Source organism: Zeugodacus cucurbitae, chromosome 2 (assembly GCF_028554725.1).
Source record: "Zeugodacus cucurbitae isolate PBARC_wt_2022May chromosome 2, idZeuCucr1.2, whole genome shotgun sequence".
Classification (NCBI taxonomy): domain Eukaryota; kingdom Metazoa; phylum Arthropoda; class Insecta; order Diptera; family Tephritidae; genus Zeugodacus; species Zeugodacus cucurbitae.
The window spans coordinates 34,083,516-34,105,837 of NC_071667.1; positions in this window are offsets into that span (position 1 = coordinate 34,083,516).

Sequence of the window (22,322 nt, forward strand, 5' to 3'; positions counted from 1 at the left end):
GATTTCAAATAACCCATTGATTTGTCTTTGCCTTTTGAGCTTTACACGTTTGATTTTTTGTATAGGAGAACTTTGTGCTGAATGTTGGCATTTATCAGAATTAGATGTGTTATTAATTTTTTGGCGGGAAAGTACATCGGCAACAATGTTCTGATGACCGTGTTTGTAAATGATTTAAGCGCCGTATTCTTCAATAAAATTTGTCCATATTTTTAATTTTGTATTGGGGTTTTTTCTGATATGGCTAATATTAAGGATTGATGATCGGTGTATATTACATAGTTAAGTCTGCTATGTCATATACATAAGTAATTTCGAAGTTTCTGTAAGGCCGACACAATTGCGAGTAACTCTCTCTCATTTGTAGAGTAATTCTGTTCGGTTTGACTAAGTGTTCGTGAAATAAATGATATTGTGATAAGACAGGAGCTGTAATACTATTTTGTATTTTTCCCCAACTCTTTCAGGAAAATGTTTGGGGTTTTTATCTACTTATTGTAATATTTTAATATTACAATAATATTTAATTAAAAATTACAAAATGAAAGCTCAGAAAGTTTAGGTCCAGAGTTCTTCCAATGCAGTACATTTTCTTTATAGTCTCTCAACTTTATATTAAAAGTTTTGGATACCTGTTTTGTAAATTTTTCTTTGAAATAATGAGAATATGCCAATTGGTTAAATTTCTCGTGAACTCACATGCCTTGCTTTTCCGAAAATCAGAATTTCCAATTAAATCTGTACAAGTTGAAACATTTTTTTTAATATTTCCTTATTTATTTAATCTGCTTGTTTTTAAGCCTAACAATAAGTTATAAAATCTTGAATCTATTTAAAAACTAGACCAGCTCAAACGAGTGATTGAGCTGTCTTGTTGAAACGTTGCTCTTTAGTACGCAGGCATATCCCTTCTTTTTAGGCGTGTTTGATCGTAGGAATGTACTAAAGCATTAACCAATGGGTTTGGGTGATAACGGAGTTTATATATATATCTCAATCTGCTGTCCTCTACTGCTTTCTTTACCATAGGGATACCAAGATCTTTGTGGATATTTTCATTGCGAATGTACCATGGTGAGCACGTGATTGTTCTAAGCATTTTCGATTGGAACCTTTGTATTATATCAATATTAGTTGCACAGATCGTACCCCACAGTTGAATGCCATACATCCAAACCGGCTTTATGACCGCATTGTATAAAAGTACTTTGTTGTCTAGGCTAAGTTTAGAGTTTTTATTTAAAAGCCAATTTAAATTTGCAGCTCTTATTTTCATGCACGTTATTTTACTAGATATATGTTTTCTCCACATAAGCCTTCTATCTAGGTGAATACCAAGATAGGTAACTTCATTCGCTTGAGGCACTAGAATACATAATATTAATTTTTACTGCTGGGCACATTTTTGGTCTTAGGGAAAATCTAACATGCTTGCATTTTTGTTCATTTACATTTATACGCCAGTTTGCTAAACATTCTTTGACAGAACTTCAGTGCTTATATTCTTGATGCTATAATGGGGAATTTGTTACGACTCACTAGTTGGAAGATCAGCTGTATATATGATGTATAGAGTTGGGCCTAAAACACTGCCCTGTGGTACTCCAGCCCTTATCTGTCTTTCATCAGATATGAAATCTCCTACTTTAACCATAAATTGTCTAATTTTTAGATAAGACTTCAATATTTTATACAATCTTTTAATCTTATATAAAAGGTCTTCATGCCACACTTTATCAAACGCCTGAGCCACGTCTAGAAATATAGCTGAACCGTACTCTCTGTGCTCGAATGCTTTTCTTATTTCGTTAGTTATTCTATTTACTTGTTCTATTGTACTATGTTTTGCACGAAACCCGAATTGGTGCGTTGGTATTACATTATTTTCGTGGAGGAAGGGAGACATCTTTGATAGTAACCTAACATCTTTGATAGCACCTTTTCAAATATTTTATAAAGGCAGGGTAGAATACTGATTGATCTGTATGAAGACGGCTGTGTCTTTCCCAGGTTTATCTATCAGGATAATCTGGAATATGGATAGTATCCAAAACTTAGAATTGCATAGAAGAGCAAAGAGAGCACCTCTACAGCAATATTTGGTAACTCAATTAGCAATTTTGGAGTGATATTATCATGTCCTGGCGACTTTTTTGGATTAAGTTCTTTTATGATGCTAATAATTTCAGAAGGTGAAGCCTTAAAGGACTCGGGGACTCATTTGCTGTGTTAGGTAAGATTGACAACTTAAAGTTATTATTTGGGTAATTTGGTTGAAATACCTTTTCTAGGTGATTTGCAAAACAAGTAGCCTTTTCCTCATCACTTCGAGCCCAATTTCCACCCAAGTCTCGTATAGGCATGTTGGAGTCGACTGGTGGCTTCATGGACTTTTGGGCTTTCCATAGTGAATTTTGCTTGCTTGAGTTTAAACACAGCTTCTTTATATATATTTCATTGTTGAATTCTTCCTCGCGTTTAAGCGCTTTTTTTAATTTGCGTACAACAGATTTCAACTGAAGCTGAGTGGAAGGGGAGCGATTTATCTGCCATTCTCGTGTAGCACGTCTTTTTTTCATTTACAAGCTGTTCTATTTCTCTATTGCTGATTTTTCTGAGACTAAGTGGCTTATAATTTTTCTTTGGTGTTGCTAAGACCGCTGCGTTAATAATTATATCATTGAGTTCCCTTATACTTTCGTCAATATCTCTTTCTGTATTTATATTGTTTTCAATATTAATGTGGCTACTCACGTATTTTTTGTATTTTAGCCAGTTCGTTTTGTGAGATGTTAGGCCCACTTTCTTTTCAACAAATATGGGTTGTTCACATAACTTTATTAGTAAAGGAGAGTGATCAGAAGATAGGTCAGTACTTGTATCTACTGTTATGTGCGATTTATCTATATCAGCGTTGTCCACGGCCTATGCGCACAATAGCGCACGGACAATCCAGACACCTCACACCAACATGTCGCGACAAGTGTCTGTGAAAGCACGATTGTGCTACTGTATTCAACTTCGTAGGCAAGCAAAGCAGAATTTTGCGATCAGTTGACGCTAGAAAACAGAACGCACTAAAAATGTTCCAACAAATTTAGGAAATATGTTATTTTTTTATTGAGACCAATGAAAAGCATGCAGAATGCTTAATTTGTTATAAAAAAAAAGCGTTGTAGCAAACATGATATAAAAAGACATTATGAACGTTGTCACAAAAATCTTGTAAATATCGAGGGAGACGCCCGAAAAAGTCTTCTTGATAATTACAAAAGAAAATTTTATTTACAATTAAATTATCAGCTATACTATCAAACAATCACATTTCTGATCTCATTAGAATTAAGCAATATAATAAAGAAATAAATATAGATAATTTAGTTGACCGTAATTTTTAAAAAGTACGTTTACTTATTTGTACGCACTGTTCCGTATTCGTGTTGTCTGCTCGTAGCTTTCCGAATGTACGCTAATAACCAACACAAGCAAATGTGCACACAGTCACGTTGGACAACACTGATCTATATATATATCACAGCAAAATCAATTAAATCTTAAGTTTAAAAACTACAGGACGTATTGCTCTAATCACCCAAATAATAACGCTAGAGGGGGGAGTGCAATAATTGTTCGAGACAACATTCAGCACTTCGAAGAAATGAATATAAGCATTCCCGAATTCCAAACTACGACTATATCGGTCGACTCTGGGATTGGAAAAATACATATTACTGCAATATATAGCCCACCTAGGCATAATATTAAATATGATTTATATAGAGAGCTTATTTTACAGCACCATGGAAAATTCATTATGGGTGGTGACTTTAACGCAAAACACTCGCAATGGGGTTCAAGAACTATTTAAAGCCGCTATGGCCACTGGATGTGACTTCGTGTCTACTGGTAAACCGACCTATTGGCCTACCGATACAAGAAAATTACCTGACTTGATCGACTTCTTTATCATTCGTCAAATATCGAAGGACTTCATTACCGTAGACACTGGCTTAGACTTAAATTCGGACCACTCACCAGTGTATTTCATTCTAAATGGCCATCTAAAAGAAATCGAGCTACCACCATATCTCTCTAATAAACATACAGATTGGGAGTATTTTAAAGATATGCTTGACAAACATATTGACCCTGCAGAAAATATAACAACACCTGATATCCTGGAATATGAAGTCTATGAATTTACGAAAGTAATTCAAGAATCGGCATGGAAAAGTACTCCTGTTCTAAAGCAAAAAAACTTGTATACTAAATACCCTGCAGATATTCTGGATCTCATAAGTAAAAAGAGAAAAATGCGTAAAAAATGGCAAAACACGCGATTTTCTCAATATAAAAAAGAGCTGAACAATTTAACCAAGCTTCTTAGTATCAAAATAAAACAAATTAAAAATCAAAACATTTCGAACTATATCAAGAAACTAACGCCAAACAAAAATACAGACTATTCTCTTTGGAAAGCTGTAAAAAATGCCAGAAAACCGATATTGGCTAATACTCCTCTAAGAAAGAACAACGGTTCCTGGGCTAAAAGCGACGAAGAAAAAGCGGAAGTTTTTTCAGAGAAACTAACTAAAACGTTTAGTCCATTTTCGTTCCATGATAGCTTACCGCAGCTAGAAGCAACGCAATATGTAAGCGAAATTCAACCACCTACAAAAAAAGATTAAAGCCTAAAAAGGCTCACGGCTTCGACTTAATTACAAGTGATGTATTGAAACATTTAACACCCAGAGCATTAACAAAGCTTACATCGATAATAAACGCCTGCTTAAATCTTAAATACGTCCCAATGTCATGGAAGGTATCCGAAATCATTATGGTACAAAAACCTCGTCATATCGTCCAATCTCATTGTTGCCTATTTTGTCTAAGCTACTCGAAGCTGTCATTATTAAAAGACTTGAGGACATAATTGAAGAAAAAGGTATCATACCAATTCATCAATTCGGTTTTAGGACTCAACATTCCACAATCGATCAAGTACATCGCATAACAAACATAATAGAAGATGCGATGGAAAATAAATTGATTTGCACAGCTGTGTTTTTAGACGTATCTCAGGCATTCGATAGAGTATGGCACCATGGTTTACTTTATAAATTAAGACGTTTCTTACCACAATATCTAACTGACTTACTTGAATCTTACTTGAGCAACCGCTACTTTAGAATCAAGCAGGGACAATCGTATACCACATTGCAACCAATAAAAACAGGAGTACCCCAAGGTAGTATCCTGGGACCACTTTTATATATCTTGTTCACTTCCGACATGCCTACGCCGACAAACTGTACAATTGCCACATTTGCTGATGATACCTGCATCATAACGACAGGCAAAAGCGAAGTGGAATCGGCCAACAGAATGCAATCCGCAATTAACGAAATAGTGGAATAGACACGGAGATGGTGCATTACTTTAAACGAGACGAAATCAATACACGTAAACTACACGAACAAAAGTGCTAGATATATTCCTTTACATATTGGTAATGTGGTAGTCCCATACTCCACCTCTGCGAAATATCTAGGCATAACCCTAGATGCAAAGCTGAAATGGAAAGAGCACATACAAAAAAAAGTTGCAGAACTAAATCTAAGATATAGCAAAATAAGATGGTTAATCGGTAACAAATCGCAGCTAACAACATCAAATAAAATTCTCGTATATAATCAAACGTTGAAACCTATTTGGACATACGGAATACAACTGTGGGGATGCGCTGCACCGATATACATTCAAGCGATACAACGGTTCCAAAATAAAGTCCTACGCAAATTTGTAAATGCCCCGTGGTATATACGTAATTCAGACCTGCACCGTGATCTTCATATAAAAATGGGCCGGGAAGTTATTCACGAAACGGCATTGAAACATTCAGCGAGGTTGCAAAATCATGTAAACGCGGAAGCCCGACGACTAGGAGAGATTAGAAATAGCAGATGTCGACTAAAGCGAACAACATTCTACGAACTTATACGAAAATAAAAAGTATTAAACGTAATATTTAGTTTCTGAAAAAAAAAAAACGCTTATGTTGTATCTATCTTTTAAAATTAGAAAAATATTGCTTGTTAGTACAATTTTGTTTTGTTTCACTAGTTGCAATCATATGAAATGTAAAAATATATGTAATTACGTTTCAATAAAAAAAAAAAAAAAAAAATCAATTAAATCTGGTATTTTTTTTTAAGTTGAAACATAAGATGGAATGAATGAACATGCCAAAATATTCCTAGAAGAGCACGTGTTGATTTTTTTTTAAATAATGTCCGGTTCATTTCATATGAATCTCTCTACTTGTGCTTGCATTTTGCAAAGAATTAGTTACAAACTCTATGTGCCCCAAATATTCTACAGAGTCCTGAAAGAAGTATGACTTTCCTTTGGAAAGCTGCATGTTAGCTTGATGAAGTGCATTTATAATTATACGTACATACATATGTATGTGCTCGATATGCTCTTCAGGAGAATAAGAGTAAATGGGAACATTGTCTATATAGACATATGCAAATTTGCCAATATATCTTATATATCATCTATACATCTTTGAAAATTTTACGAAGCATTTTTCAGTCCGAAAGGCATGCGAAGAAATTCATACTTGGCTCCATTTACACTAAATGCTGTTTTCTCCCTGTCATTATTATTAATGAATCTGATGAAATCCCGATTCCAAATCTAAAGTTGTAAATATTTTTGCATTACCAAGAATTTGTATTGTCATAGCTACATCAGGTATGGGGTATCTATCCGTAATAGTTTGAGCGTATAGCTTTTGAAAGTCGACAACCATTCTGCGTTTAGGTTTCTCTTGTTCATCGGGACCTTTTTTAGCAACTGTACAAATGGGTGAATTGTACAGACTTTTACACGGTTGGATTATTTCATTTTCTAAAAGTTTATTTATTTCTTTGTTAATAAAATCATTAACTGGTACGGATATTGTTTTGCCCAAATAGGATCTTCCGATTTCGTCCTAATTTTTATTTATTTTTTGCACAGATTAGATTCACCGATATTGCATTCAGTGCTTATATACATAGTTATTTGTTGCTCCGGTGTCGAGGAGGATATTAACTGCTTTGACTGTACCTCAGCAGTGGCGTTGGGCCTTAAAAAAACACTGCCTGTTTCATAATCATAATTTTCGAATTCTGGTGCTAGCGAATGTAATTCTTCGTCGCGTGTTTGATTTACACGTTCAGAAAACTCCAGTGCATTGTAGTTGCAAGATGAAGGATTTTGGTGAATCTTTTGAGGATCTCCATGAAATGGGTTGTTTGAAGGTAATCCTTGCCTTTGTATGTAATACATAGTTGTTTTGTAAAGGTGCAGCGTCGAAGATGGTGGGTCTTCTGTATTGCCGTGAGGAATCTACATATGTACGTCATTTATTTGGCATTGCTGGGTGCTTTGAGTATATTGTGCTTGAACGTTTGGTTTACATCTTCGCTGGTCATCGCGGTATCTTCTGGTTGTTGGATGTTGATGTTGCAGGTTGTTGTACTCCCTCTGGTTGCTGTACTGCATGACATCAAATTGGAAATTCAAGTTGTCATGGCATATTGTACTTGCAATGGCGTAGGTGGTTTCTAAGACCTTTGGATTGTGGCTGTAGAGGGTGCATGCACGTTTTCTCAAATATCTATACCCATTTCCGTTGCCCGTGTGGTAACGCTTTGAAAATATTCAAGAGAAACTGCATTTCGTTGCTGATGATTGGTTTACAGTCCTCATGCTGATCAGTAATAGTCAATCTCTTCTGCAGACATCTTGAAGTCGGTGTTCAATAAAGGACGACGCTAATTTAATAGCTCTTGTCTCTTTTTATGAGATTCCAGCTAGTTTCCAATTTCTCAAGAACTTTTTGTTTATTTCCTTCTTCAGGAACGTGGATATGGCAGGTTCAATACCAAAGAAAAAAAGGTGGAGCCCTACTTAGCAAACGGTTGGTTTGTCATGAGTAAAAGATTATATCTTTTTTGGGCAGTACACTTAGTTTGGTGTAGCCTGTTTTATTAATATATCCACTGACTTCCTTTTACAGTTACTGCTATTTATACCTATGAGAATGTTTGCTTACTTGCTAAAACTAAGATAGTTTTGTTACACTTATCAGTTTACAGTGACTCATAGCCAAAGTGATGCAACCGTACAAGAAATACTAAAGCAACTGTTACTTAAAAACTAAATATGTACATTTTCTAAAAAATGTAAATGCCACTTTACAGCGGCAGATATGCACATTAAATTTAACAACAGTATAATATTGCACCTCACAGCGACAATTTTTTTTATTATTACAATTGTACCTAGTATACAATGATTAAATAAGTTAAAAATTATAATTAAAAGCTAAATGTTAGAGAAATTCATTTGCTGCTCCAGTTACCTTGCTAAGTCTGAAGGCCTCTTATGTTTCAGTCGGTTTTCTCGTTCAGCAGTACCGATGAGTCTGGATGCCTCTTCATTTACATGCAGTATAAGCCTCATTTCGTGAGTCTTTGCAAGTTTGGTTATTTCGTTTACTACTGAATTCACACCAAGATCACGGTGAAGGTCAGCAGATCTAACATACCAAGGAGCATTAACTATACTTCTTAGTACCTTATTTTGGAAGCGCTGAATGCAGGCAATACAGTTTTGACTTGAGCAACCACATAGTTGAACTCCATAGGTCCAAATTGGCTTTAGTTCTTGATTATATGTATATAAACAGCTTGTTTTCGATTGAAAGCATGGATCTCCTACCGACCAGATGGTAAAACTTAGCAAATTTTAAATCAAGCTCGCACCTCTTTTTTCTTGGCATGCTCTTTCCAGCGAAGCTTAGCATCTGGGGTGATTCCTAGGTACTTACCATTATTGTGATGTGGTATAGGAGTACCATTTATATAAATGGGATGGTATGATGGTTTTTTTTAAGTAAAGTTTACGTGCATTGATTTGGAATCGCTTAATTTAATGCGCCTCTTGGAAGCCCATTTAGTAATTGCATTGACTGCTGTTTGCACTCGAAGGGTAGACATTGAGGTTGACTCTCCTGCTGCTAATAGGGCTGTGTCATCCGCAAATGTTGCTGTCACATAACTTGAGTCAGTGGGGATATCACTTGTAAAAAGCAAGTAAAGCATTGGCCCCAACACGCTTCCCTGGGGAACACCCGCTTCTATCGGTTGCAAGTTTGAGTATGCATCCTCTTGTTTTTTGCGAAAGTATCTATCTTTTAGGTAGGAAGCAAATAATTCGCAATATTGTTTGGGTAACATGCATTTTAGTTTCAGCAGTAGATCCGAATACCAAACTTTATCAAAAGTTTGAGAAACATCTAAGAAGGCCGCCGAACAACGTTCTTTTTATCCATAGTATTTTCAACGAAATTAACGATTCGGTGTACCTGGTCAATTGATGAATGATGATCACGAAAACCGAACTGATGTACTGCTATAAGGTGTTTTCGATCTAATATTGATTTGAACCTCTTTATGAGAACATTTTCGAAGACTTTCGATAGAGCTGGCAGCAGCCAGCCTGTAAGATGTGACATCATGTAGTGGTTTACCCAGCTTAGGTATCATAATAACTTTAGATACTTTCCAAAGCGATGGAACGTATCTTAAGTATAATTTATAATGTTTACATTTTATTTATACAATTCTTTGGTAGATTGCGTAATATCTCTCCGGTTATTGAATCAAACCCAGGAGCTTTTTTGAGCCTTGCGTTCCTGAAAAAATTTTTATTTTTTTTACAAGTAACTGGAGAAATGCTGACGAGTAGATCCAACCAACTATTTTCAAAGTTTAGCTCATCTCCGTCGTTAGGTGTAAATGTGTTTCTCAAATGATTTTCAAATACTGCAGTTTTTTGTGCATTCGTTTGGCCCATTCAGTTTCGTTTAATTTTATTGGTGCGACATGTTTTATTTGTTTATTAATATTCCTTGCAACTTTCCAAATCGAATAATCGGTAGTTTTATCAACAGTGAGTTTGGACAAATACGTTTTGAAGGAATAGTTTTTAAACTGTCCAATTTTTGTTCTTAGTTTCGCTGTACATATATTAAGCTCTGTTTGAGTGCAGTCGACCTAGTTTGCTGCCATCTTCGTCGAAGTTTGCGTTTTTTATGGATACCATCTAAATATATTTTGGGAATTTGTTTCCACTTAGATTCACGCGAATATTCGGTGTACTGTTTCACGCAGCATTTTGAATTACTTTTGTGAAAGATTCAACTTCACAATCTAAGTCGGCATCTGTCGATATGCGCTTTAGCTTAAAATCGACTTTATTCAAAATAGTCTTAAATGTATACCAATCAGTATGTTTATTAGATAAAGAACACGTGCCGGACGAAATTACTGGTTTTTCAAATAATGGAGAATGATCAGAGCTTAAATCTGAGGTATCTTTAATATGACAAAAAAGTTAAGTAGATCTGGTAATTTCCTACTATCTGCAGGCCAATAAGTTGGTCTCCCTGTCGAAATGACATTGCATTAAATAACTCTATAGCTTTTAGTAGTTCTCGACCTTTGGTTGTAGTTAAACGTGATCCCCAATGATTGTGTTTTGCATTAAAGTCACCACCCATGATGTACCTTCCGTCATATTCTTTTAATAAACTCGTATAAGTATCAGTTTTGATATTATTCTTGGGCGGACTATATAGAGCAATTAAGTATAATGACTGACTTTGTATTTTTACTGAAATTGCTGTAGCTTGGATTTCTTCAGTCTTAATCTGGGCTTCTTCAAACTGTTTAATAATACTTTTAATTAAAATCGCGCTTCCTCCTCGTGCTGAGTTTGCTGGGTGCGGAGTGTGGTATAAGTCATAATTTTTGAATTTTAAAAATGAATGGTTCGTAAAATGTGTTTCGGACAACAAACATACATTAATATTTCTGTAGTTTAGAATAACTTCCAATTCATTTTTACTTTTGGAAAGACCAAAAAGCAGTTCTTTTGCAACGACACAACCACGGTAGCATGCAGGATGAGAATCGCCGCAGTTGCAACATTTGGCAGGATCTTTTTCGACTTTGGTGCATTCAGTTGTAAGATGTTTGCCTCCACATTTCACACATCTCGATGGCTTACCGCAGAAGTTTTTGTATGTCCAAAAGCTTGACAGTTTTTGCACTGAGGGATTAATTTAGAGGCTTTGATAGGCTCAACCTTGATAACGGTATTAAGAATGCTTTTGATCTGATAAACTTTCTTAATGTCCTCGGTAGCACCGAATACTACGAAAAACATATCTAGCGGTTCTTTAGTCTTCCAATTAAGTTTGTTAATTACATTTAGCACATTAAAGCCTTGATCTTTAAGATCGTTCAAGATGGATTGAGTATCACAGGAGTGGTGTAAATTTTTTATCATTACCTTTATTGGCCTGTTATGGTTGCTCTCGTAGCTAAACCAAGGTATATTTTCGTTTGACAAGAATTGTGTTGTTGTTCGATAGTCAGTAGGCGACAATGATGCAGTAACAAAAAACAAAATATATTGCAATTTTTTTATGACACAACTAAATTATTGGGTCGATTAGTACTTTGTGGGATGCCTCTTACTATCAATAACTGCTTTCATACGTTTCAGCATGGATTCTACCAATTTCTTTGTATAGTTTGGAGCAGGTTCTTTTTATAGGGGCTTTTTCAAGTCGACTTTATTTCAAATTTGGTATTTTCGCATGTCTCGTTCCAAAACTGACTACAGATTCTCAATTGCATTCAAATCTGATGATTGTGCTGGTGTTTGTACTATGTGGACAGTTCAAAATAAGACAACTTTGCACAACTCTGAATATTTTTTTCGTATCTTTATCTTGTTGGTACTGAAAGTTATGAAAAGTATTTAATTTAGCGGCATTTTGTAGTATATTCCGTTTCAAAATGTCCAGATATACACCCTAGAACATATAATTCCCGACACCAGAAGACGACATGCATCGCCACACCATTACATTTTCTCCATCATGTTTTACGGTACTACGTAGATTTTGCGGTTGTAGCTCAGCAATTGGTTTTGTCCATACATATCTATTTCTATCCGTTCTAAAGAAGTTGAAATTACTCTCCTCTTCAAAAATTACGGTTTTACAGAAGCTTGCATGTTTATATAACTGTTCGTTTGCAACCATCAACCTTGCACTTAGAGTTTTAGCATACATCAATGGTTTATTTTGGGCTGTGCGGCCATTTAAATCAGCTTCTCTGAGCATTCTTCTTGTGGTTTTGGGGTAACTGTTCTTCTCAAGGATTTTTTCCATTTCTTTGCTTTAAGCAGGAACACTTAAATGGGATTAGGATCATGAGTAGAAGTTCACGCAAGTGAGGAAAGTTTTTGATTGTCATTCACTTGGGAGTGGCCAGACACGATTCTTCTCCACATGATTCAAGCAGCTCACGACTTCCGGTTTTAGCCCAAGTGTCCTCTGGGTAGCTAACAAACATCCGTTTGAAGGCGAGCTAAACTTAGAAGGCGAACCCGCTTCTGCGGTTGTGCGTAGGGTTTGGGGCCCACCACATAAAAATGAAGTACCAATGAAAAATCGAAGAAAGCCTCGGGTGAAACACCCCCCTTCTGATGACGACCCCTGGAAACATTTTAAGGATAAGGGGCCATCCATAAATTACGTCACACGAATTTAAGGACTTTTTAACCCCTCCCCCCCCTCCTTGTCCCAAGTTGTCACATTTCAAGAAGTGCGATGGACGGTACAAGGACGGAAGAAGGTGGGTCCTTGTGACATCAACTACATATAAAGGAGCGCAAATTTGGTGTTGGATTTGTGGTGGGAGAGAGACACCGTCGCAGAGTCCTGGCACTCACCCCGGTGGATGAACGTCTAGCCACAAGGCGCATAAAAGCTAGGTTCTTCAACATATCGCTTATTTTCGCCCACGCCCCAACGGAAGGGAAGGAAAAAAGATACTTTCTATGAGCGCCTAGAACGCACCTAAGCGCTGCCCCCGCCACGATGTTAAAGTCGTGCTTGGCGATTTGGTGGGTAAAGAAGGTGCCTTTGGCACAACAGTCGGAAAATTCAGCCTCCATCACGAAACGTCGCCAAACGGCCTGAGGCTGATCGACTTCGCTGGGACCCGAAATATGGTCGTCTATAGTACCAGATTCCAGCATAAGAAAATACATCAAGCTACTTGGCTGTCTCCTGATCGAAACACGCGTAACCAAATCGATCACGTTGTGATAGACGGAAGACATGTCTCCTGTATTTTAGACTCGGACCATTATCTAATAGCAGCAAAGATACGCACTTGCCTCTGTGCAGCAAAAAACGCCCGTCAATAAACACAAGAAAGGTTCGACGTCGAAAAGCTGAAATCGTAACAGACAGCCAAGAAATACTCTACTCGACTTGCACTCCTGCTCTCTGAGAGCACTCATCAGCATCTCGGTATAAGGGAACTGTGGAAAGGCATCTCAAACTCACTGCAAAAAACAAGCTGGTACGATGAGGATTGCCGTCTCGCAGCGGAGAGAAAACAGACTGCCTACCTCGCAACATTGAAAACGACCACAAGAGGGAAGCGAGACGCATTTGCAGACAAAAAAAGAAAGAGGCCAAAATGCGTGAGTACGAAGAGCTTGAGAAGCTGGCAGACAGAGGGAATGCTCGAAAATTTTATGAAAAAATGAAGCGACTTAACGAAGGTTTCAAGACCGGAGCATCCTCATGTAGAGACCAAGGTGGTAATCTGGTAACCGATGTCCAGAGCATACTGGGATTATGGAGGGAACACTTCTCCGACCTGCTGAATGGCAGTGAGAGTACAACACCAGGAGATGGCGAACCCGATCCCCCAATCGATGACGATGGAACAGAAGTTCCATTACCCGACCATGAAGAAATTCGAATAGCAATCACCCGCCTGAAGAACAACAAAGCGGCGGCGGCCGATAGATTACCGGCTGAGCTATTCAAATACGGCGGCGAAGAACTGATAAAGAGCATGCATCAGCTTCTTTGCAAATTATGGTCGGAAGAAAGCATGCCTGACAATTGGAATCTCAGTGTGCTCTACCCAATCCATAAAAAGGGAGATCCCACAATCTGTGCCAATTACCGTGGGATAAGCCTCCTAAATATCGCCTATAAGGTTCTATCGAGCGTACTGTGTGAAAGACTAAAGCCCACTGTCAACAAACTGATTGGACCTTAGAATCCACACCTGGAAAACCAACAACTGACCAGATATTCACCATGCGCCAAATCTTGGGGAAGTCCCGTGAAAAGAGGATCGACACACACCACATTTTTGTCGATTTTAGAGCTGCTTTCGGCAGCACGAAAAGGAGCTGCCTTTACGTCGCGATGTCTGAATTTGGTATCCCCTCAAAACTAATACGGCTGTGGAAGGACCTCTCAGCTCCGTTCGATACCAAACTTGGTTTCAGACAAGGTGACTCACTATCGTGCGACTTCTTTAACTTGATGCTGGAAAAAATTATACGAGCTGCATATCTCCTGTCATCAAGCAAACAGTCGGCGCATTCGCGTCTTGGCTCCCACGTCACTGTTAACAGTCATAACTTCGAAGTCGTAGATAATTTCGTTACCTGGGAACCAGCATCAACAATTCGAACAATGTCAGCCTCGAAGGAAGCCGAGGAAGGGGAAGGCCTCCACTCCGTTTGAGGGACCAGGTGGAGAGCGACATGGTTATACTTGGAATCTCCAACTGGCGCCGAACTGCGAAGGAAAGAGAAGAGTGGCCGCTCTTATCGATTCGGCTATAACCGGCTAAACGGTTGAACGCCAATAACATACATACATATTGTAAACGTTTAAAAATGACGAAAGTTGAATTCTGATTGTGTTTTTTCTGTCATTGCATTGGCATTTAGCAAATAAAATCTTTATGTATATTTTTTACCGGTAGACAGTACGGAAAATTGATTTATAAATTATACCGTTGATTTTTAATAATTTAAATTTAAGTTGAGAGTTCTTCAAATGTACATTTGTACATCGAGTGCGTGAAGTGCTAAAAATACATAAAGAAACGAAAGTAGTGGTTAAAAAAAAAAAATAATAAAAATAATAATAATAATAAAGAAAATAATAAAAACATATATACATAAAAGTGAAGTTGAGTGTCAGTGAAAAAACATACTTATTGAAGTGCGAATATATGTGCATCACTTTAATCAATCATCTACTTACCTTTACTTACCTACTTATACGCTAATACATAACAAAAAAAAAAGTATAAGTGATACATATTTACATATGTAAGTGCAAATCATTGTGACAAAACTAAGTGCAGCAACAAAATAAAGAAGGTGCGAAAAAAGCAATTATTCGTATTGCAGTGCTTATGCATACCTATGTACATATACATACATACAAATGTGGGTAAAGTAATTCGGTAAGTACAGTGAGCTCGAAAACAATCATACCGAAGTGTTAACATACCTGAAGTGTTAAAAGACCTTTTAACAAAAACGTTTTTTTATAAAAGTTACGGTTTATAAAACTTACGGTGTTACGGTTCCGTTTTAGTGCCGCTATAGCACACCGCTCAAATTACCGGTCCCGATAATTAAAGTGCTGGAATAGAGGTTCTACAAACAGTAGAAAGCACACGGGAACTGTGCCGTTAAAAAAAAAAAAAATTGTGACATAGTGTTCGTTGCGTTACTGTCACGTCGCCGCCAATTAACCGACAAAAATCGCTGCTGCTGCACCAACGACATCAACTTTACGCTGCTACATCAACGCAGCCATCAACGCCGGACAACACTGCTGCTGCCGGAAAACTTCGCTGCGCCAACGTCATCATAAAGACAAGTGCACACTTTCAGTTTTTGGCTATCCCTTCTTTCACATTCAATTATATTGCCAATTATATTGCCACGTACATACACATAAATAAACATATATAACTATAATAACGCACGTATAAATCATCATATATACACTAAGATAATAAACATACATACATATATGTATATGCGTTCGCAAAGTGAAACAAGGGATTTTGGGATTTGCGGTAGCCCTCCAATTTTTTAAATAAAAAAATATATATATTTATACAATATTTTTTCGTTTTTCGCAATTTTTTCACAACGATCGGTCGGTTTTTCGCAATTTTTTTCGATTTTCGAAATAATTTTTTAGAATCAAATTTTTCTGGTTGTGCTATTTTGCAATTTGCTCATTGGTGTATTTTCAATTTGGCTTTTTCGTACATTGGGAATAGATATTTTTCATTTTCGTCATTTGATTCCCAATATTAAATTATTCTGAGCCAAATAATTTTTCGTGAATTTTCAATTCAAATCAAACACAATGAGCAAGCCAAAGCCAACTCTCGCAAGCCTGTCTCCAAGTAAGGAGTTGACGGACTTAAAATCGTTAAGAAGTCAAAGAACGGTTGCGAAAAGTAGTATTTTGCGCATAAAAACAGGCCTTCTTGAAAAAACGATGTCGCTAGATCCTATTGAATTAGAATGTTGGCTCGACATTTTAAACTCACATATTGACAAATTAATGACATGCCAATCCAAAATTGAAGAGATTGATGAAGACGACATGGCCCGAGGGGAGTTGGAGGACATTATCGTTGGAACGAAGTCCATAATAAAATCAATATTAGCTCAAAATAGAACGCCAATAGCCAAAACATCTTTCGTAGCTTCTCACAGCTCACGGCTCCCAAAAATGAATTTGCCGAAATTCAGAGAGTATTCAGAATTCAAAAATTTTATGAGCTTGTTTGAGAGTTTGGTTCACAATGATCCAAATATCCCAAATATTGAAAAATTTAACCATTTGTTAAATTGTTTATCTGGTGAGGCCTTGGGAACAGTTAAAGCGTTCCAAATGTCGGATGAAAATTATCCGAAAGCGTTGGCAAGTCTCCCAAACCCATCCATGTTTATCTGGTGAGGCCTTGGGAACAGTTAAATCGTTCCAAATGTCGGATGAAAATTATCCGAAAGCGTTGGCAAGTCTCCCAAACCCATCCGCGCCGTCATTGCGATCAATGATTGACGAAGTGTCTGCGGTATACGACTCATTGCTATCGCTGGGCGATGAGAAGCAGATAACAAACGCGATAATTATACACATAGTAATGACAAAGGTCGATCCTGCCACCCGATCCAAATGGGAGGAACAGCTGGACTACGACAAGCTGCCACTGTGGACGGAATGCGAAGCCACCCTCAATAGAAGATACCAGCAGCTATCAGCGGAAGGAGCTTCACACTCAAGGACGAAGCCCATACCAACAGGAAGTGCCAGTCATGGGAAGCAGCAACAAACGGACAGGACCAAATCGGCGCTAGTGGCAGCAAATACGAGGCAGCCCCTTTGTCAGCAGTGCAAATCTAAGGACCATTATTTGACTGCCTGCCCCACTTTCAAGGCGCTTCCGATGCAGCAGAGGTTCGAGTTTGTGAAATCGGTGCCCTTATGCATAAATTGCTTGCGTAAGGGGCATACTGTATCCAAGTGCAGAGCGTGTATGCAATCGATCGCATCATACATTGTTGCACCAGTATCCGGTTTCCTTCCCCGCTGCACCTCATCCGCAACCATCAACCACTCATGCCATGCATACAGCGAGTATGCCGGATCGGGTCATGTTGGCAACAGCAGTCATCCAAGTGAGGACCAGTTGTGGAGAGTACCTGCCTGCGAGAGCGTTGCTGGACTCAGGATCCCAGGTCAACTTTATGACGGAGGATTTGGCGCAGAAGTTGCGGATTCGACGCCAACACAAAACGTTGAGCGTAATTGGAATCGGCAATTCCAATACGAAAGTGGGGGCGAAATTAAGCGCGTTTGTTAAGTCGCGGGAAAATAATTACGAATTTTCGGCGGAATTCTGGATAATGCGTAGCATTTCGGCTAATCATCCAGACCATAACATTAATGTTAATGGCTGGAAAATTCCGCACAATATTGAATTGGCGGATCCAGAATTCCATAAATCTAAAAAAATTGACATCCTATTGGGTGCAGAAATATTTTTCGAGCTTTTAGCTGTTGGCCAAATTAAAAATGGTCCTAATCAACCAACATTACAAAAGACCCTATTAGGGTGGATTGTATCTGGCAAATACGCCAGCAATTTAAGTTCTCCTCCCAAAATACATAGCACATTATGCCAAGCTGAAGAAGACTTAACGTCAATAGATTCAGTAGTCCAAAAATTTTGGGCTCTAGAAGAATTACCTTCAGAATCAAATGGCAACAGATTCACACCAGAGCAACAAGAGTGTGAAAACTTTTTCGTTAATACAACTCAAGTATTACCTTCAGGACGGCTTCAAGTCAGAATGCCCTTTAAAGCTGACCGTAAATTACTCGGTCACTCATATGAAACCGCAGTTCGGCGGTTTCAGGCCCTGGAGAGAAGGACATTAAAAGATCCAGAACTTCGTAGAATGTATCTTAACTTTATGAATGAATACAGAGCACTGGGACACATGAGCCCAACAAACAATAAGATCCCGAGTGAGCCACACTACTTCATTCCGCATCAATGCGTTTTAAGGCCCGAAAGCACTACAACCAAATTACGTGTTGTCTTTGACGCTTCGAGCCGATCTTCATCTCAAGTAGCATTGAATGAACTTTTGATGGTGGGTCCAACCATCCAAGAATAGTTATACTCAACTCTTCTACGTTTTCGCTTACATAAGTATGCTCTAACAGCGGACATTACTAAAATGTACCGTCAAATTTTTATGCATGAAGAAGACAGAAATTGTCAACTCATAGTGTGGAGAGAGCATCCTTCAGAGCAAATACAAATTATTCGACTTAACACCGTAACTTACGGCACTGCGCCTGCTCCATTTCTCGCAACACGGTGTTTGCAAATGCTCAGTGATGCCAATACAATTAAATATCCACTCGGTTCATTGGCCATTAAAAGAGACTTTTATGTTGATGACTTATTAACAGGATCCGAAAATTTTGAGTCTCTAGATCTTTTAAGAAGTGAGGTAATTAAAATATTAGACTCGGCTGGATTCACCCTAACGAAATGGTTTTCGAACCACCCTAAATTTTTCGACAGTGATTACACTGAAAAGTCATTAAGCTTCAATGACAACAATTCCACTAAAACGTTAGGAATCCATTGGTTGCCGAAAGAGGATTTGTTTCGATTTGTCTTAGATGACAATTTTAATGATCTGCGAGCCACTAAACGAAACATATTATCAGTTTCTGCTCGCCTTTTTGATCCTCTTGGATTACTAGCCCCTCTAGTTACCAAAGCAAAAATCTTATTGCAAGAGCTTTGGATCCAAAAACTAGATTGGGATGAGTCGATTCCATTGCGCCTTGACACTAGCTGGCAGAACTTCACAGCCAACCTACTGCAGCTCTCATCAATCAGCATTCCTCGCTATATAAACGTAGAGTCGAGTGCCATCTGCCAAATACATGGCTTCGCCGATGCCTCAATAAGGGCGTATGGATGCTGCATATATATACGAAGCCAATCTGCTAGTGGTATTAAGTGTATGCTGCTTACTGCAAAGTCTAGAGTGGCTCCGCTGAAGACCAAGTCTCTTCCGCGTCTCGAGCTCTCGGCAGCACATCTTCTTTCGAAATTATGGTCAAGAGTAGCGCCTATGTTGAGTCGACATTTCGAAAATATAACATTTTGGACAGACTCTGAAATCGTTTTACATTGGATCAAAACGCATCCATCTTCATTACAAACCTTCGTCGCAAATAGAGTGTCCGAAATCCAAGAGTTGACTGACAAAGTACATTGGCGGCATGTACCAACAAAACAAAATCCTGCGGATCAAGTGTCTCGGGGTTGTAACGTGGACGAATTGAATAATTCGATATGGTTTGGCGGTCCACAGTTCCTCCTAGAAGACCCTGCATTATGGCCAATCAATACCCACTTCCAGCTCTCACCAGAAGACGAAGCATTAGAGAAGAAGAAAAATACATTCACACTAATTTCGACCACTGAGAAAAATTCAATATTGGATCTTATTGAAAAAGTCTCTTCTCATAAAAAATTGCTTCGTGTGGTCGCATATATATTACGATGGATCAGACGACCATCAAAATCCTCCATGGGCAAGGATCTGACTTCAGATGAATTGAACTTGAGTTTTTTAAAAATTGCACAGGTGGTCCAACATTCAGAGTTTTCGGATGTTATTCAAAAATTGCATAAAGGTACCACCCTACCCGCAAACTTGCAAAAACTCAATCCATTTTTGCAAGAATACTCGGATTTATCGCTTTCGTTTAAATTACTCCGAGTAGGAGGTCGCCTATTAAATGCACCTCTCCCATACGAAGCCAAATTTCCGCTATTACTAAATAAAAATTCGCACTTCGTTATAACATATTTACGGTACCTGCACATTCGAAATCACCACGCTGGGGCTAAAGCGTTGGTTGCGCTTCTTCGAGAACGCATATGGCTAATTAATGCCCGAGAAGCTTGGAGTAGAACCGTAAGAAACTGTATACATTGTTTTCATTACAAGCCGAAGTTGCAAAACCAAATTATGGGAAATTTGCCAGCCGAAAGACTTCGAGCACTACGACCCTTTCTTATATGTGGCGTAGATTTTTGTGGTCCGATATATACAACTTTAAAAATACGCGGTCGACCCCTCGTCAAAACATATATTGCAGTTTTCGTTTGCTTCACCTCAAAAGCAGTACATTTAGAATTAGTTTCGGACCTTTCTTCTAATTCATTTATTTTCGCCCTAAAAAGGTTCATTGCACGCCGAGGAATGCCGACGAAGATATTCAGCGACAACGCCACCAACTTCGTCGGCGCCGACCGCAAGCTGCGCGAGCTGACAGAAGCATTTCTGCCCCAGGCTCCAGAATTGAAGATATTCGCCGCAGACGAAGGGTTCAAGTTCATCTTTATACCACCGAGGGCGCCGCACTTCGGAGGATTATGGGAAGCCGCGGTGAAGTCCGCCAAGCACCGGATCGTTCGCGTAATAGGCAACGCACAACCACGACTACTTTCTTTATAACTCAATTTTGAATTCCATCTGAATCCTTCACTTTATAATAAATACATTAGGAACCAATGATGATAGCGAAATAAAACTTTACATAAATACAGTATATGATCTGTGGCATCACTTGTGAAAAAATTGTCGAAAACGGACTATAACTTTTCAAGGCCCCAGATATCGAACATGTTGAACTCAGCGCCTAAGGTTAAATTTTAACCGAAAATATGAGTAAATCTCTCAACTAATTTAATGTAATTCAGAGGAAATTGTTTTCTTCCAATAGTGCATCTCTGTTCCAAAAATTATTAAAATCGGGTCACAACATCTCCTAGCTCCCTTATACATAATTATAGGTTTTGCAAAAATATCATCCCCTAGCTCCCATATAAATAATTAAAGGTTTTTCAAAAATTCGTTGGGCTTTATTACGCATATATGTATTGGTTAATATGTGATATATCTTAGCAAAATTAAGTGAGCGTATAGTATTGGATATAGTGTACCTTGCTGGTGAAATTGAATGAAATCGGTTCAGGAATTACCTCAGCCCTCATACACTATATAGGACGATTTTCGTTATTCTATTAAACTTTATGCCGAATTTATGGGTAAATTTGTGCGTTACCTTAATAAAATTTTTTCAATAAATTGCGAGAGTAAAAATGTTCGGTAACACCCGAACTTAGCCTTTCCTTACTTGTTTTTAAATAAAATAATTGAAAATTAAGTATTGTTAAATAAAAAAACAAAATTATTTTGTTTGTTTCAAATACTTTTTAAAATTAACTTTTGTCCCGATTTTTTTATGTATCTACCCTGCCAAACTTTGTTCCGCTTGTACGACATAAATCAAAGACGATCGCATTGAAAAAAGTGCTCATGGGCTCCTTTCAGCCTGAAGTTAACAATAGTAATCGCGATATCCGTTTGAGCGCTCGTGCGATCTACTGGATTCGAAAACTGATTTTGTCTCTCCCCTGGCAATTCATATAACGTATACTATCAATTTAATTTATTTGATAATTAAAGTGAAATAAATAATTAACCCAAAAAATAATTTAGTCAATTAAAACAATTAAATTTTTCATGAAAACGTCTCTCCCCTGCCGTATTTCCCTGGCAAAATAACTGCCAGGGGAGAGTGTTAGAGACCAGGGGAGATACTATTCATCATGACACCCGGACCGGAAGTCGTGAGCTGCTTGAGTCTTGATACTTTCTTGCGTGAGCTTCTGAACATGACCCCTTCCTCATCTCCAGCCATCACCAGCTTCAACAAAACCAAAAAT